Source organism: Trachypithecus francoisi, unplaced genomic scaffold, assembly GCF_009764315.1.
Source record: "Trachypithecus francoisi isolate TF-2019V2 unplaced genomic scaffold, Tfra_2.0 Lachesis_group21, whole genome shotgun sequence".
Taxonomy (NCBI): Eukaryota; Metazoa; Chordata; class Mammalia; order Primates; family Cercopithecidae; genus Trachypithecus; species Trachypithecus francoisi.
The window spans coordinates 25,033,531-25,048,626 of record NW_022681467.1 but is presented as its reverse complement, the minus strand read 5'-3'; positions in this window follow the sequence as shown (position 1 = coordinate 25,048,626).

Sequence of the window (15,096 nt, the reverse complement as noted above, 5' to 3'; positions counted from 1 at the left end):
GGAGCACAACATGGCTGGTGGGAGGTCCCCCAGGTTGTTGGGTGCCAGGACGAAGGGCCCTTGCTGGACCCCTCTGAGAACTCCCAGTCCCTGCTATCACCAACACCACCCTCCCAATGCCTCCCCAGACTCACCAATCCCAGAAAGATAACCTTGGCATTCCTGAACTTCCTTTTCCTCTTTTCTTCAGAAACTGAACAAATAGTCAAGGGTAAATGCCAAAACCGTGGAATTCTGATATAGACCAGGATTTCCGAAGATACGAGCCAGGTACTGACGTGCAGATCACAGCCCCACCCCAGATGTAGAATCCTACAGAGGTCCTAAAATCTGCAGTTGAACAAACTAAACAAAACAGCATTCTGACTGAGTTAAAACTTGAGAACTACTGATTTAAACTAGTGACCCAGATGAGTTCAGGATGATGACTTGATGGGGGCATTGGTGCTGCCTATATTGGGGGGGAGGAGAAGGAGGGAAGCCAGGGAGAGATTAACTACTCAGCCACAGGCTCCTTGTCCTTCAGGTCTCAGCTCAAATGTCCACCCCAGGAAGCTTTCCCTGACTCCAGCACAGAGTGAGCTGAGACCCTGCTCCAAGCTCCCTCAACTCCTGACCTTAGCAGAGCACCTATCACACCTTCTTATCATTGGTGATTGTCACTACTGCTAGACTGCATGCACCATGGAGGCCAGGAATGGGGACTCTCTTGATCTCCATGGTATCTGCAACATCTAGCACAAGATGTAGCACAAAGAAGATGCTCAACAAATACTTGTTCAATGAATGAATGAAGAGAGAGTTTGGATGTGTAGGGTCAAGGGAATCTTTCAGTCCTAAGAATCTGACACTTACCTTGGAGTGAAGGCTGGTTACTGCCTCTTGCCTGAGGAGACCCTATAGAGGGCTAGCACTATAATTCCCCTCCCCTGGCTGATCTTAAAGTGATGGAAAAAAGACTGACAGGGGAAAATTTAGACTAAGGTGTTAAAGGCTAACATACTATTTCATCCTTCAATATTGGTTGTGATTTCCAAAATGCTATTTGCTAACCCCACTGAGCATCTCACTGGGAAGATCCAAGCCTTTGAGGAAAGAAAACAAGCAAAAGAGATTTAAGGGTTAAAGAAACCCTCTTTTGATATTTCACATAATCCCAACAAACTTCTCTGCTGCAGGAGCTGAAGACTTCAGCCACTACAGGTGGACTAGCCCCAGTGACCCCTCTCTCCATGAGAGCAAGCAGATATAATAATGGGAGATGATGGGTGAATAATGCCTTAACCCCAAAGAATGGCTTTAATGGTGGACTTGTAGGTTGTCAGCATTTAGGTGGGACACATCTGTAGGAAGAGGAGAAGAAAAAGAAACTCAATGAGGTGATTTGCTTGATAACTTACAGAGAGACCAGCAAGCCAGATAGGAACAACTAGGACCAATGAGGAAGTTACAAGAGGTTCATTTCTGCTTAAGAGAAGCAAGAATTTTCTAACAATAAATGCTGTCCAGCAACGAAACTGTTTATCTTTGGGGGAAACTTTCTTTCATCAGGGAAGTGTAAGTATAGAACTCCTATTAGAGACGCTGGACAAGGAGTCTAGTTGGACTAGATAAATGATTTTCAAACCATAGGTCACAATGCTTTCATGGGGCATGAAATCAATTTAGTGGACTTAAAACAGCAATTTTTTAAATGGAAAAGATAGAAGAGAGAGGAAAGAAAAGAATGAAAGGGGGAGAAGGGAAAAGTTAGAAGATAGAATAGGAGGTGAGGGGAGGAGAGAGAAAAGAAGAGGAATTATGTGAGTTTATCCCACATAGGAAGGGCAAGAACTGTTCACCAAAACTTTTCTGTGTGTGTGTGTGTGTGTGGGCATGCACGCACACGCTGGGTGGCAATATAAAGTATATTACTAACTGTGGGTGATAGTCAAAACGATTGAACACCTCAGGAAGTTGATCTCTAAGATTCTTCAAACTTTGCAGTTATGTGACATGAGGTCCTTAGGTTTTATGTATCAAATTATGAGAATAGGATTCTAAGATTCATTTATTTATTTTTTTATTCATTTACTCCACATTTATTTAATACCTATTTTAAGCCATACTGGGTGCTAGGGGCAAAGAGATACATTAGAATCAGTTCCTGCCCTCCACTTAAGAGATGGAGATGAACATTTACACAGATCATTATAATACAATGTAGTATATGCTTCAGTAAGCATTTGGCTAACATTTATACACCTTTCACCCAGCCCTCTGTGCGAACTGATTTTCTTATCTCCATTTTACAGATGGGGGGAAAAAAAAATCAAAGCTCGAATGGTCACACAAAGGGTGAATCAAGGTCCACCCAGCAGAACCAGAATTTGAACCTAAGACCACCAGGAGAGCCTGAATTTCTAACCGCAGGGCTCCACTGGGGTGTGAAGGGCAGGTGGATGGGATATGGAGGCTCAGAGAAGGAAGGCTGACTGCAGCAGCTAGGGGTGGGGTGGGGAAGAGGCCAGGGAAGGCTTCATAGCCAAGGGATCCTTGAGCTATGTCTTGAAGGAAGAGGACTTGGATGGCTTGACAAGGGGGCAAAGGTGTCGCCTTCCATAGAGCCGGCAGAAGCCGCTCAGAGAACAGCAAAACGTGTGGGATGTAGAGCAGGCAGACCTGGTGTGAACTTTAGTTCCAGCTTTTACTACCCGTGTGACCCTGGATAAGTCGCCTAAACCCTCTAAACCTCCATTTCTTCATGCATTAGATGGGAGTTATTATGAAATGAGAGATTACGCACCTAATGCATCTAGCATTAGCACAGTGCCTGGAAAATAATAGAAGCCTCATGCTAATTACAACCTATTTATAACAGTTTGCCGCTTATCAGCTGAGTAACCTTGAGCAAATTGCTAACCTCTCTGTGCCTCACTTCCCTCATCTTTACAATGGGAATCATAATAGCACCTATCACATATGGTTATGAAAATAAAATTAATACACGTGACATGCGTAAAGAGTATGAGGCAAAAATCATGTGGATGATAGAGGTAGGTCACTGTTAATACTTCTATGTGCTACACACCGTGCAGAGAGTTTTACCACTTTATTTATTAATTACGTTAACAAATGATCATTGAAGGTTTGCTAGGTTCTAGGCAATATTCAAGGTGCAGCAGAGAATACGAAGTAGGTTAGGACAAGGCTGGAACTCTGGGCAGAATTTGTTTGCTGGGGAGTGGGAGGGAGAATAGGATTTGGGTGGGAGGTGAGATAAGTGGTGAGAAATGAGGCTGGAGAGACAGAATGGGTCAGATCATAAAAATCGTTTTATGTCATGTCGTCCTATAAACAGTGGTGAGTCCATGGAGATTTTCAATCTGGGGGATTTTTATTCTTAGAATTTATGATTCTCCAGTTGTAAAACTCTATGACTCTACGTGCCAAAGTCTTTATGATTCCAAGATTATAGTCCTATGATTTTGTGACTCTTAATATTTCTTACTTGCTGTAGTAGATTGATATTAAAACTCCCCACAGTGGGGACTTTTGGTTTCAACTCTGACATGCAAAGAACTCGGAAGTCATTACTCCTGACCTTACAACAAGAAAAGGCTGGATATGCTGAAAATCAGTCTTTCCTTGAACCCATTAGAAAACTGAGGTCGCAGAGCAAGCTACCACCTAAAAATCTGGAGAGTCAGGTGAGTCCAGATAGATGTGACCCCCAAGTTCTGCTTCCCTGGGCAATGCCTGTTGGTCAGTGGGGATGCTTACATAGTAACTCTGATGAGTTGCCAAGGCTCTGTGCAGACTAACATGAGAGGCAGAAGCCTGAGAGGGAAGACCTCATACTCTTGTAGGTTTTTCCTCCAGAAAGCTCACCAAGTTCCAATAAGAAAGCTCCCCACAGGGCCCCAGCAGGGAGAGGCAAAAGACAGCTATGTGTGAAGCCCACCCAAGATCTCTTCCCTCATCTCCAGAGGCAAGGACTTCGGCAGAGGGCACTTCTGAAACTCTATCCTCGCTAGGCTAAAGGAGCTCTGCATCACTCCAGGCCTCTCCAGACTTCCTGTCTCACCTAGGGAGGAAAAAAGTGGTGGCAGAGGAGGGAGCTCTACCCCTGCAGGAAGAAGAAAAACACTTCTAAAGTCCACACTCCTGAAGCAAGAGGCCCACCAAAGACTGAGACTTAATTAGAGGATTAGGGAATGTCCTCTGTCTTCCACACTCTAGCACATACCAATAAGGCTCCAATAGAGTACAGTGACTTACAGCTGCAAGACACAGACTCTCTGGGGAGCTGTACAAAGGAAAGCTCCAGAGCCAAGAGAAGAGAAAACAAGGACCTTAAAGGAATTGGAAGTCCCTGATGCTTATAGCTACAACAAGCATTAAATGCTGCCCAACTCCTAGCCAGATTAACATCAATCCTCACACTAAAGGTCTATTTACCTCAGTGTTTATTTTCTTATTCAACATGTCCAGCTTTCAGCAAAAATTTACAAAGCAAGCTGTAGAGGCTGCGCATCCCTAATCTGAAAATCTGAAATTTGAAATGCTCCAAAATCTGAAACTTTTTGAAGGTCAACATGACAACACAAGTGGGAAATTCTACACCTGATCTCATGGGATGGTCTGCAGGCAAAACACAGTCAAAACTTTGTTTCATGCGCAAAATTTTAAAAATACTGTATAACTGGTTGCATTGGCATGCACCTGTAGTCCCAGCTACTTAGAAGGCTGGGGGCAGGAGGATTGCTCAAGCCCAGCAGTTCAAGGCCAGCCTGGGCAACATAGTAACATTCCATCTCTCTATATACTTTATATGCTCACACACACACACATAGTATAAAATTTACACCATAATTTTATATGCATAGTACATAATATTAGTCCGTTTTCATGCTGCTGATAAAGACATACACAAGACTGGGCAATTTACAAAAGAAAGAGGTTGCATTATACTTACAGTTCCATGTGGCTGGGGAAGCCTCACAATCATGGTGGAAGGCTCCCCTTGTTAAAACCACCAGATCTTATGAGATTTATTAATTATCATAAGAACAGCATGGGAAAAATGTGTCCCCATAATTCAAGTACCTCCTACTAGGTCCCTCCCACAACACATGGGAATTCAAGATGAGATTTGGTGGGGGGACACAGTCAAACCATATCACATAGTATAAAGTTATCTTCAGGTTATGTGTGTAAAGTATGTATGAAACATAAATGAATTTTGTGTTTAGACTTGGGTCCTACCTCCAAGATATCTCATTATGTATATGCAGACATGTCAAAAAAAAAAAAAACTCTAGAACACTTCTGGTCCTAAATATTTTAGGTAAGACATACTCAATCTGTGTTAGTTCTCCAAGGCTGGTGTAACAAATTAGGACAGGCTGGGTGACTAAAAACAACAGAATTTTATTCTGTTAATGTTCTGGAGACCAGAAATCCAAAATCAAAATCACTGGGCTGATAACACGATGTCAGCGGGGCTGTGCTCTCTCTTAAGGCTCTATAAGGGAGAATCTCTTCCTTGCCTCTCCCAGCTTCTAGTAGCTGCTGGCATTCCTTGGTTTGTAGCCAAATCACTCCGATCTCCTCCTCTCTGATCATGTCACCTCCTCCTCTTCTGTGTATCAAATCTCCCTCTGTCATCCTCTTATAAGGAGACATGTAGAAAGAAGTACAAAGTAGGAGGACTCACACTCTCAATTTCAAAACTTACGATAAAGCTATAGTAAATAACACAGTATGATAATGACATAAGGTTATATAAACCAATATATAGACATATAGACCAGTGCAATAGAATTGAAAGTCCAGAAATAAACCCATAAAATATATGGCCAATTGTTTTATGATCAGCATGTTAAATCCAGTCAGTGTAGAAAGAATAGTCTCTTCAACAGGTTGTGCTACAACAACAGGATTTCCATGAACAAAAGAAATGAAGTCGGGTTCCTACATCACTCCGTATGTAAAAATTGGCTGAAAATAAATTAGAGCCTGAATGTAAAAGCTAAAATCATAAAATTGTTAGAAAAAAGCATAGATGTAAACCTTCACAACCTTGGGTTTGGCAGTGGTTGCAAAAGCATGAGCAATAAAAGAAAAAATTAATTAAAATTAAAAACTTTTGTGCATCCAATGTTATTATCAAGAGAGTGAAAAGACAACCCATGCAATGGGAGAAAATATCTGCAAATTATGTATCAATAATATAATTATTAGAATATATTAAGAGCTCCTACAACTCAACAATGAAAGAGACAAACAACCCAATTAAAAAATGGGGAGAGGACTTGAATAAGCATTTCCCTGGAGAAGATACACAAATGTCCAATAAGCACAAGAAAATATGCTCAACGTCATTAGTCATTGAGGAAATACAAAATCAGAACCACTTTATACCTAAGAGAATGGCTATTTACAAATAACAACTAAGAAAAAAAAAAAAAAACAAGTGTTGGCAATGACGTGGAGAGATTGGAACCCTTGTTCATTGATGGTGAGAATGTAAAAGGGTGCGGTCACTGTAGAAAAGTTTTCTAGTTTCTCAAAACGCTAAACATAGAATTGCCACATGATCCAGCAATTCCACTCCTAGCTTTATAGTGCAAAGAATTGAAAACAGGGACTATGATACTTGCCTGCCAATGTTCATTGCAACATTCTTCACAATAGCCAAAAGATGGAACACAAATCAAGTGTCCATCAACAGAAAAATGACTAAACAAAATGTGGTACATACATATAATAAAATATTATTCACCCATAGAAAAGAATAAAATTCTGACAGATGCTGCAAAAGGATCACTCTTGTAAACATTATTATGTTAAGTGAAATAAGGTTGATACAAAAGGACAAAAAGTGTATGAGTCCACTTATATGAAATCCACTTTGTGCATCTGCTTTGTTAAACAGTTTGGTGATTCTTTGATATGTTAAATATACAGCTACCATATGACTCAACAATTCTACTTTTAGGTATTTACCTAAGGGATTTGAAACATATATCCACACAAAAACTCATACATCAATGTTCATAGCAGACTTGTTCATCAGAGCCAAAAGATTAAAATAACCCTAATGTCCATCAACTGATAAAAAAACAAAATGGGATGATGCAATAAAATATGACATCGTACAATGGAATATTATCCAGTCATAAAAAGGAATGAAGTAGTGATACATGGCCACAGTGGCATGCAACTACAGTCCCAGCTACTTAGGAGGCTGGGGCAGGAGGATTGTTTGGACGAACATGGATGAACTCTGAAAACATTACACTAAGTGAAAAAAGCCAGACACAATATAGAATCACATCATATGATTGCATTTATATGAAATGTCCAGAACAGGAAAATTCATAGAGACATAAAGTAGATTGGTGGTTGCCAGGGTCTCCGGGAAGGGGAAATGGGAAGTAACTGCTAAAGGGTATGGATTTCTTTGTGGGGTAATTATAAGTTTCTGGAATTCGTGTTGATAATTTCACATTTTTTTTCTTTCTTTTTTGAGATGGAGTCTTGCTCTGTTGCCCAGGCTGGAGTGCAGTGGCATGATCTCAGCTCACTGCAACCTCTGACTCCTGGGTTCAAGCAATTGATTCTCTTGCCTCAGCCTCCTGAGTAACTGAGACTACAAGGCACCCACCACTAAGCCTGGCTAATTTTTGTATTTTTAGTAGAGATGGGGTTTCACCATGTTGGTCAGGCCCCAAGTGATCCACCTGCCTCGGCCTCCCAAAGTTCTGGGATTACAAGCATGAGCTGCCATGCCCAGCAATAATTTCACGTCTTTGTGAATATGCTAATCAGCACAGAACTGTATACTTGGAAAGGGTGAATTTTATGGTATGTGAACTGTGTCTCAATTTTTTAAGTAAGGGAATAGAGGAAGATACACTATACTCACACTAATCAAAAGGATACTGGAGTAGCTATTAATATATTCATTTTAGACAAAGCGGACTTTAGAATAAGAAAGAGTATCAGAACTAATGAGGTCATTCTATAATTATAAAGGAGTCAATTCTCCAAAAAGTCATAATCATCTTAAGCTTCTAACAAGTGTCAAAATTCATGACATGAAACAGACAGAACTGAAAAGAGAAATAGGCAAATCCACAATTACGGTTGGAGACTTCAATACCCCTCCTTCAGTAATTAATAGATCAAACAGGCAGAAAATCAGTAAGGATACAGATGACCTGTACAGCACTATTAATTAATTTGATCTAATTAACATTTATAGAGTATTTCATCCAATAACAGCGGAATGCACATTCTTCTCAAACACTCATGGAATGTTCACCAAGACAGACCACATTCAGGACCATCACACGTACCTTCACAAATTAAAAAGAATATAAATCATACAAATTATGTTCTCAGATCACAAAGGAATTAAACTAGAAATCAAAAACAGAAAGATAGCTGACTATAGTAGGAAATTAAACAGTGCACTTTTCAATAAACCATGGGTCAAAAAAGAAGTCTCAAGAGAAATCAGAAAATACTTTGAACTAAATGAAAATAAAAAGTATAAAGCTTTCTGTTATTTGACTAATGTAGTGCATAAAAGGAAATCTGTAGCATTCAATGTGTGTTAGAAAAGAAGAAATTCCAAAATCAGTAGCCTAAACTTCTACCTTAGTAAATTAAAGAAGAGAAGGCTAAATTTGAGACAATAGGAGAAAGAAAATAATAAAAATTACAGCAGAAATCAGTGAAATGAAAAATAGAAAAACAATTAAGAAAATCAATACAAGCCAAAAGCTAGTTCTTTATAAATAGTAATAAAATTGGTAAGTCCCTAACCAGGCTAACCAAGGAAAAGCAAGTGAGAAGACACAAATTACTAACACTGAGAAAAAAAGAGGGGTCATTACTATTGATCCCACAGAAACTGAAAAGATGATCAGGGGATACTATGGACAACCCTATTCCCATAAATTTGATAATTTAGATCAAATTAGCCAATTCCTTGAAAGACACAAACTACCAAAACTTACTTAAGGAGAACCAGAGATAACTTAGATTGTTCTATGCCTAGTAAACCAATTCATTTAGTAGTTAAAATTCATCTATAAAAGGAAATACCAGAACAACATGGTTTCATTGATGAAATCTGCCAAACCTTTAAGGAAGAAGTAATACCAATTTTATATAATATCTTCCAGAAAATAAAAGAGAAAGGAACACTTTCCAACTCATTTTATGAGGTTAGAATTACTCTAATGCCAAAATCAGATAAAGACGTTAAAGAAAAAAAGAGCTACAAATATCTCTCATAAACATAACTGTAAAAATCCTTAATAAAATATCAGGAAATTGAATCCAGCAATATTTAAAAAGGATAATAATATATCACAATTAATGAGGTCCATTCCAGGAAGAGAAGGCCGGTTCAATATTTATAAATCAATCAATGTAATACATCATATTAATAGACTAAATAACAAAAGCATATGATCGCATCAATATATACAGAAAAAGCATTCGACAAAGTGCATTGCTCATTCAAGATTTTAAAACTCTAAAAATATTAAGAATACAAGGGAAATTTCTTAACTTAATAAGGATATATACAAGAAACCAATATGTAGCATCATATTTAATGTAAAAGAATGAATGTTTTCCTAATAAAATTGAGAAAAAGGTAAGAATGCTCTCCCACACCATTTCTCTTCACCATCATACTGGAAGTCCTAGATACTGCTAGGAAATGAAATAAATAGTATGCAGTTTGAAAAGGAAGGAGCCAAACTGTCTTTATTCGTGTATGATGTGGCTGTCTACACAGAAAATCCCAAAGATCTACCAAACAAACAAAAGAAAAACTTCTGGAACAAATAAGATAATTTAGCAAGGTCATAGGACACAAGATTAATATACAAAAGTCAATTACCTTCTTATATGCCAGTAATAAACAAATAGAATTGTAAATTTAATAAACTAAATACCTTTTGAAATAGCATCCCCCAAGATGAAGTACTGAGGTATAAATCAAACAAAATATATAGAGCACCTGTATGTAGAGAATGAAAAAACAAAAACAAAAACAAAAGAAATCAAAGATCTAAATCATGGAGAGAATGAAGAGACAACTATGGAGTGGAAGAAAATCCTGCATTTATAAACCATACATCTCATAAGGGGTTAATATTCAAAATGTGTAAGAAACTCAAACAAGTAAATAGCCTGGCCAACATGGCAAAACCCCATCTCTATGAAAAATGTCCAAAAATTAGCCAGGCATGGTGGTACATGCTTGTAATCCCAGCTACATGGGAAGCTGACTCACGAGAATCATTTGAAGCCTGGAGGTGGAGGCTGAAGTGAGCAGAGATCGTGCCACTGCACTCCAGCCTGGGCAACTGAGCAAGATTCTATCTCAAAAAAACAATTTTTTTTTTTTAACATGGGATGGCAAAGTACAGCCAACACTATTCTGAAAAACAACCAAGTTGGAGGACTCACACTGCCCAATTTTAAGACTTACTATAAAACTACAGCAATCAAAGACAGTGTGGTCAAAAAACAGACACATAGATCAATGGAACAGAATGGAAGGCCCAGAAAGATATCCACACAAATATAGTCAACTCATTTTTGACAAAGATACTGGAACAATTAGATGTTTATAGACAAAAAAAAAAAAAAAATCCTTAACATAGGCCTTATACCTTACATGAAAATTAATATGAAGTCAAAATAGATCATAGACTTAATGTAAAACACAAAACAATAAAACTGCTAGAAGAAAGCATAGGAGAAATCTACTTGACTTTGGGTCTGGTGACAAGTTTTTAGATACAATACCAAAAACATAATTTTAAAAAATTGATAGTTGTACTTTATTAAACTTTTGCTCTATAAAAGAAACTGTTGGCCAGGTGTGGTAGTTCAGACCTGCAATCCCAGCACTTTGGGAGGCTGAGGCATGTGCATGATCACTTGAAGTCAGGAGTTCGAGACCAGCCTGGCTAACATGGTAAAACCCCAACTCTACCAAAAAAATACAAAAATTAGCTGGGCGTGGTAGCACGTGCCTGTAGACCCAGCTACTCAGGAGGCTGAGGCAGGAGAATCACTTGCACCCGGGAGGTGGAGGCTGCAGCGAGACGAGATCCCACCATTGCACTCCAGCCTGGGTGACAGAGTGAGGCTCTGTCTTAAGAAAAAAAAAAGGCACTGTAAGAGGATGAAAAGAGCAGCTAGGCATTGACTGTGGTGCCTCACGCCTATAATCCCAATGCTTTTGGAGGCTGAGGTGGAAGGATTGCTTGCATTCAGGTGTCTAAGACCAGCCTGCGCAACATAGCAAGACCCCACCTCTTAAAAAAAAATTAGCTGGGCATTGTAGAATACCTGTAGTCCCACCTATTCAGGAGACTGTGGTAGGAGGATTATTTGAGCCCAAGAGTTTGAGGCTACAGTGAGCTATGATTATGCCACAGCATTCCAGACTGGGTGACAGAACGAGACCCTGTTGCTAAAGAGAAAAAACAAAAAGAGGATGAAAAGATAAGACACAGGATGGGAGTAAATATTTGCAAATCACGTAGCTAATGAAAGACTGTATTAGGGCTTCTCAGAGAATCAGAATTTTTAAGTCCAAAGACCAGGGGTCTGAGAGGAGGGTACCAGCTATTATAGGACCCAGAGTTTGAAGAGCTAAGAACCAGGAGAACGCTGATGTCGAAGAAGAAAAGATGGATGCTCAGCTCAAGGAAAGAGAGAGAATTTGCACCCTCTCTGCCTTTCTGATCTATTCAGACCCTCATGGATTAGATAATGTCCATCTACATCACTGAGGGCAACACTCTTTACCTAGCGTACTGATTCAAATGCTAATTTCATCTGGAACCGATCCCACAGACACACCAAGAAATCGTTTTACCAGCCATCTGGGCATCCCTTGTGACAACCCAGACAAGTTGACACATAAAATTAACCATCCCAAAGATCATATCCAGAATATGCAAACAATGTCTAAAACTCAACAGTAAGAAAACAAACATCTGAATTTAAAAATGGGCAAAACATATGAACAGACATCTCACCAAAGAAGGTATACAAATGGCAAATAAGCATATGAAAAAATATCATTTGTCATTATAGAAATGCAAATTAAAACAACTACTACACACCTACTAAAATAGCTAAATTGCAACCAACTGGCAATACCAGTGCTGATGAAGATGCAGAGCAACAGGAACTGTCACTCATTGCTAGTGGGAATGAAAAATGGTACTTTGGAAGTACAGTTTGGAAGTTTGGCAGTTTCTTATAAAGTTAAACACAGATTTACCATACAATCTAGAAATTATGCCCCTAGGTATTTACTCAACTGATAAGAAATCTTATGTCTACACAAAAACCTGCACCCAATGTTTATAGCAGCTTTATTCACAGTAAAGTCAGATGCAATTAAGATGTCCTTTAATAGGTGATTGGATAAACAAACAGTGGAACAGTCATACTATGGAACATTATTCGGAGATAAAAGGAACAAACTGTTAATTCACACAGCAATATGGATGAATCTTAAGTGCATATTGCTAAATGAAATAAACCAGTTTCCAAATGTTTTATATATGTATATACCTATACATATATATACATATACCTATACATATATATACATATATAATTCCGTTTATACGATTTCTTTAAAAAAGCAAATGATAGAGATGGGAAATAGGTCAGTGGTTGCCAGAGGACTGAGAAGAAGGAGACAGGTGGCTAAGTAAAGCACAGTGGATATTTTAGAGCCATGAAACGATTCTATGTGGTACTGTAGTGATTGATATATCTGCTAAGGGCTTGTTATCCAGAACATATAAAGAGGTCCTACACTATCCATTTGTCACTATGCATTTGTCAAAACCATAGAATTATACAGCACAAAAAGTAAACCTTGGCCAGGCGCGGTGGCTCACGCCTGTAATCCCAGCACTTTGGGAGGCCAAGGCAAGTGGATCACCTGAGGTCAGGAGTTCAAGAGCAGCCTGACCAACATGGAGAAACCCCGTCTCTACTAAAAATACAAAATTAGCTGGGCATGGTGGTGCATGCCTGTAATCCCAGCTACTCGGGAGACTGAGGAGGAGAACCGCTTGAACCAGGGAGGCGGAGGTTGCGGTGAGCCAAGATTGCACCATTGCACGATCTTGCAACAAGAGGGAAACTCCATCTCAAAAAAAAAAAAAAGTAAACCTTAATGTATGTCATTTAAAAAAATCTACTAGGAGGATGGGGAATCACAGGATAAAATGCAGATGATGACAAAATAATCTAATTGTATTACAAATGTATGAGAGATCTCATTGAAGGGCATGGAGACTAGAGGTGCTGACCTAAACAACTTTGGAAATGACTGGAAACAAGAAGGCTAAAGACCAAAAGAGCTGTCCATAAGCGCTGTCCATAAGCACTGCCCTCCAGTTGGTAGAGCTGTTTCTCACAGGAGTAGGGCTTGACAATTCTGAAACCCCAGTACAAGTGTACTAACATTGAACAATGAAGTAAATGGATGGCAGATGGTAAGAGCCAGGTTTTTCACTGCTGAAGTGGAAGGTTATAGATAAGCAAAGGGAGAAGGATAGAATGAACAGTATGAATGTGTTAGAATCAGAGACAGCAGCATGAGCTCATGTTTAACTTAATATAGATACTGATGATAGATACAGAATCATTACAGTTATATGTGTGCACAGGCTAGGATACATACACATATTTCCTAGCCCTGCTCTCTGGTAGTCCCCAGTAGCAACATGCAAACCCACCATTCAGATCTGTTTCTAATAACACTCTCCAGTGAAAGGAACCAGGCTCCCTGGAGAAATGGCTGATTCTAAGGCTGGGAAGAAAATATGCAAGATGAGTCTGGAGCAGCTTTAGTGCCAGAAAGTAAGGAAGGGCTCAAAAACATAAAAAATTATGGCAAAGGGACACAGGAGCCAATAGAGAAAGCTCCCAGGCGCCAAAACTGGAACAAATTAAAGCAACAATGTAAATAACATAGTATTGGATTACAATGAAAAGTACAAAATAAATATCCATGAGTGCACATGGATATAATAAATGACTGAATAAACAAACAGCAGAAGAATTCTTATTATAACTTATTACATACTGCCCCCTCAAGGAAGTGAAGCATAATTCCCCATCCCTTAAGTGGAGGCTGTGCATAGCGGCTATGACATGAGGCTATTCTCATTATTAGACTGGGCTTATTATCAGACTGGTTTGGGGGAGGAAAACCACAGAGGTACAGTGTCATTCTCAACAAGTTATATCAAGAGAATATACTATCAATATCAATATCACTTAATGTTAACCTTGATCACCTGGTTAATTATTTGATCAGTCTTCTGTTGAAATTATTGTTAATTATTATTGTTGTTAATTATTTGATCAGTCTTCTGTTGCTGAGCCTTGAGGCTTGAGGTAACGTCTGTCAGGTAATGGCAAAGGTAATGTTTATCAGGTTTTTTCACCATAATGCTAACTATAATATTATAAATATATTTTTAAATGACTGCAATGCTTCAGGGCCCTTGCATCATACTCTGCAATGTGACTTTGCCACTCCTCCCTGGGAGAAGTGATTTCTATTTCCCCACCTCTCGAATCTGGGATGGCTTGTGACATGCTTGGACCAATAGAATGTAATGGATGTAAATTCACACCAGTTATAGTCTCAGGAGGCACTGCATGTTGCCAGACGTTGAGGGACACATAGCCTGAACACCTCTCTAACCCTAGCTGATAGCCAGTCGACTGCCAGACATGTGATTTAGGCCATTCCAAATACACCAGCCCCAGCAGACTCACCCTCTCTGATCCAAGATACAAGCAGCAAATGCAAAGTTAGCTGAGCTTGGCCCAGATCAGCAGTGCTACCCAGCTGACCCACATGAGCAATATGAAAAGCTTTCTGTTTAAAGCCACTGAATTTTGGAGTGGTTTGTTATACCGCAATAGCTATGTGCCTCACTGGCACCTAGGCATAACAATGCATGTAGGTGGTTATTTGTCGTAACACACTGTGATTAGAGAAGATTAGGAGCAGCCTCAAGGCTCAGCAAT